Source organism: Perognathus longimembris, chromosome 14, assembly GCF_023159225.1.
Source record: "Perognathus longimembris pacificus isolate PPM17 chromosome 14, ASM2315922v1, whole genome shotgun sequence".
In the NCBI taxonomy this organism is placed as follows: Eukaryota; Metazoa; Chordata; class Mammalia; order Rodentia; family Heteromyidae; genus Perognathus; species Perognathus longimembris.
In genome coordinates, this window is record NC_063174.1 from 54701146 (window position 1) to 54705502 (window position 4357).

At 47.1% G+C, this 4357-nt stretch overlaps 1 long non-coding RNA gene across 1 annotated transcript; it reads right to left on the reverse strand.

Annotated features, from left to right (window-relative positions):
• Positions 1-382: 382 nt before the first annotated feature.
• Positions 383-3618, reverse strand: LOC125363403. Its single transcript, XR_007213227.1, has 3 exons — positions 3605-3618; positions 1480-1482; positions 383-544 (listed from the first exon to the last, which is right to left on the reverse strand). It is a non-coding gene; the product is annotated as an uncharacterized LOC125363403 (long non-coding RNA).
• Positions 3619-4357: the final 739 nt, after the last annotated feature.

Sequence of the window (4357 nt, forward strand, 5' to 3'; positions counted from 1 at the left end):
GGCTTTTAGCTGGTTACTTGGACTTCTGTTTGGGTGACTTAGAACTGGGATCCTCAGATCTCAGCTTCCTGAGTACCAAGGGTTGTAATATGGAGGTCAGATCTGGCCAGTGCCATCATTGGCCACATGGTGAGTTGTACTAGCTGGCATCTGGTCTTGATGGGTGTGCCTGGATTCCTAGAGGAAGGGAAGTCCCCTCCCCAGATGATGGGTGTTCCTGAATCCCAAGAGACAGGGGTGGGCACATGGCCTAGAGGTTACTGAATTTGTCAGTCAAGTACCTGCCACATGTCTCTATGTTTGAGTCCTGTCTCCTGTCTCGTCTCTGGTCACCATGGTGTCCCAAGTCAGCTCTCCATTGGAACTGAATTAGTTTGTTGGTATTATTTTTGTTCTCTCTTCCCTCTCTGGTCTCTTTCCTGATAGTGTTAAGTGTATTTCTGGGCTGCAGGCCTTTGTAACAACTGGCTGCCTGCAGACTGCTAATGCTCTAATCAAACCTCCAAGATTCAACCCTTCAATATGTGGCTCCTTGGATAATTTGCTATGTAACATAATTACAGGTGTGAGTTAACAGCAATAGTGAGAAGGCAGGTTTATGTGGCCTCTCTTATGTCTCCAAATCTTGTAATTTGTATGGTGGGGGGGAGCTTATCTGCTTTTTCAATATATATTTCCTGGTTGTGACTGAATCTGGTACTCCTAGTGTGTGTGTGTGTGTGTGTGTGTGTGTGTGTGTGTGTGTGTGTGTGTGTGTGTCTCCATATACACAAACTTGTGCATAGGTACTGGGGTTTGAACTCAGGGTATGTGTGCTGCCCCTGAGCTTTTGTGTTCAAGGCTAGTGCTCTACCATTTGAGACACAGCTCTGCTTTTGGAGCTTTTTGGTAATTAATTGGAGACATGTCTCACAAGCTTTCCTGTCCAGGCTGGCTTCAAACCAAGATCCTCAGATTTCAGCCTCCTGAGCAGCTACGATTACAGGTGTGAACTACCAGGGACTGGAAAGAGTCCAGACCTTCATTTTGTCATTGTTGTTCGGATACCAGGGCCAGCAGCTCTCACTTGAGAAATCTTTAGACTTCTTGCTCTTAACCAGCACTCTACCCTTTAAGCCATGCCTTCAGGTTTTTGCTAGTCAATTGGAGACAGGGTCTCAAAGGCTTTTCTGCCTGGGCTGGCTTCAAACTGAGATCCTCCAGATCTCAGCCTCCTGAGTAGTTAGAATGACAGGTCCTCTTGATATTTGTTTTTGTTTTTTGCCAGCCCTGGGGCTTGAACTCAGGGCCTGAGCACTGTCCCTGGCTTCTTTTTCATCAAGGCTAGCACTCTACCACTTGAGCCACAGTGCCACTTCTGGCTTTTTCTGTATATGTGGTATTGAGGAATTGAACCCAAGGCTTCATGTATACGAGGTGAGCACTCTTGCCACTAGGCCATATTCCCAGCCCTAGATTTGTTTAAAATGATATAATTACCCTCTCATTATTTATCCTACCTCGACACAACTATTTAAGCCTTATTCTTATTATTCATGTGTGTGTGTGTGTGTGTGTGTGTGAGAGAGAGAGAGAGAGAGAGAGAGAGTACTGGGGCTTGAGAGAGAGAGAGAGAGAGAGAGAGAGAGAGAGAGAGAGAGAGAGAGTACTGGGGCTTGAATCCAAGGCCTGGGCAATGTCTCTGAGCTTTTTTGTTCAAGGTTACACTATACCACTTTAGTCACAGCTCCACTTCTGTCATTTTGATGATTAACTGGAGAACAAAAAAGGGGGAAATTAAGTGATAAAGATAATTAATCTGTTGCTATGCTAGCTTTCAACAACGAAGTATTGCTAATACTGTTCTGTAGTGTTCAATGTAAAACTTTTCTTTTACTGTTCTGTAGTGTTCAATGTAAAACTTTTATGAAGCTGGCCCCGGCTGTGAAGTTCTGTAGTTGTATTTACCCAACTTGCTTTGAACTTGTTTTTCTCTGTATTGATCACATCTGTAAACCCTCCCTGGAGAGTTTCATCCTGTTTTGCCACCTGGTTGTTAGATGATTTCCAGGGAAGGTCAAGATGCCCTGACCTGTTTGTTGTGACTGACACCTCTTGAAGTAAAGAACCACTATTGTTAAGGTAAAGGGAAAATTCCTGTAGTTTTGGGGTTTATAAGCAGCCTTCTGACATGGCCCAGGACTGTATCTTGAGATCCCAACCTGCAGTCCTGGCACTCTGGTACTTTCTTGCTCAATAAAATCTTTTCTAAATTTTTCTAATCTAAGTGTCTCATTGCCTGTAGATCCATGGACCCCACAACACTGCCCAGGGTAGCTTCAGTCTGCAATATTTAGATCCCAGCCTCCTGAGTAGCTTATAGGCATGAGCCTGCCTGGCTTGTTGTTTTGAAATGGTTTTGCCAGTGCCTTAGGTAGGCCTTTGCCTTGTAATCCTGAGTGCTGGGATCACAGGCCTGTGGCATCACAAAAGAAATAACCCAAAAAAAGATATTTAGCTCAGGAAAGGCCTTTTAAAGAGTGGCAGATTCAAATGCAGCCCCGAGTTAAGAGTGTGAGTTAGGGGCTGGGGATATGGCCTAGTGGCAAGAGAGCTTGCCTCGTATACATGAGGCCCTGGGTTCGATTTCCCAGCACCACATATACAGAAAATGGCCAGAAGTGGCGCTGTGGCCCAAGTGGCAGAGTGCTAGGCTTGAGCAAAAGGAAGCCAGGGACAGTGCTCAGGCCCTGAGCCCAAGGCCCAGGACTGGCCAAAAAAAAAAAAAAAAAAAAAAAAGAGTGTGAGTTAGGCTAAGGGATATGGCTAAGGAAGAGCCATAGGAATTGAAAATGTAATATGGAGGTCAGATCTGGCCAGCGCCATCATTGGCTGTTGAGGGGTGCCAGATTGACTCCATCTCAGATTAAATGTTAAAGAGAGCAGAAGCCAACTTCATCTTCATAAGATCTCCCCCGCCTTATCCAGGGAAGTTCCCCTTGGCTGTGATAAGATGGTGTAAACTGCTTGACCACCTGAGTAGTGGAACTTTCAAGGTTAAACCTGTGTCCTCTCGGGAGTAGTGGTATCTGCCTACGTCACGTGAGCCCCGCCTAATCCATGCGCCAAGTCTAACTAAAATGATAGGTTGGTTCAGACAGTTGCTATGAGGCAGATTGTAACTCCATTGGCCACCTGCGTGTGACCTGGCATGCTCTGTAAGTGTTGTAACCTCATTGGCCACCTGCATGTGGCAAGCTTGACCATGTGGTTTTATAACTCAACCCCCAAGCGTGGCCCCGGCACACGCGCACACAGTCCCAGCTCTCTAGTCTGGGCCGCAGCCCTGGCCAGCCAGCCTACTTTTTGTAATGGAGTCACCCCCACAAAGGGAGGGGATTCCTGGTTCCTCCAAGAGTTCACCACTCAGTCTCCAGCAAAAAGATGATAAAAGGATGGATTTATTGGGGAAGTAAAAAGCGAACCAACTGGCCAGGGTTGCCGGGAGCTGAAACTGTGACCACGTACGGCCTTCGAGGCCTGGTTATAAAGGCAAACATCACAAACCTGCCACACGTAGGTGGCCAATGGGGTTACAACACTTACAGAGCATGCCAGGTCACACGCAGGTAGCCAATGGAGTTACAGTCTGTTACAGTATCTGTTTGAACAAACCTATCATTCTAGTTAAAAATGGCACATGGATTTGGCAGGGCGCACATGATGCAGGTGGATACGCCTACTCATGGGAGGGCACAGGTTTAACCTTGAATGTTCCTTGAACCTTCCATGCCTCAGGTGGTCAAGCAGTTTACACAATCTTATCACAGCCAAGGGGAACTTCCCTGGGTTCTGAGCAGACAGGGCACACTCCCAACCCTGAGGCTCAGGAGCTGGGGATCGCTTAGTGAAGATGAAGGTAGCATCTGCTTTCTTTAACTGAGATGGAGTCAATCTGGCACCCCCCAACAGCCAGTGATGGCGCTGGCCAGATCTGACCTCCATATTACACTTTTTACAGTTGCAGTTCCAGCTCTGGAGTCTGGGCCATGACCTTGGCCGGTCAGTATACTTTTTGCTTCCCCAATAAACCCATCTTTTTTTTTTTTTTTGGCCAGTCCTGGGGACTGTACTCAGGGCCTGAGCACTGTCCCTGGCTTCCTTTTTGCTCAAGGCTAGTACTCTGCCACTTGAGCCACAGCGCCTCTTCTGGCCCTTTTCTAGATATGTGGTGCTGGAGAATCGAACCCAGGGCTTCATGTATAGGAGGCAAGCTCTCTTGCCACTAGGCCATATTCCCAGCCCCCCATCTTTTTTCTTGAGATTGTCTCTGAGTGGTGGACTCTTAGAGGGATGGGTGATTCCCCCACCCCCACCC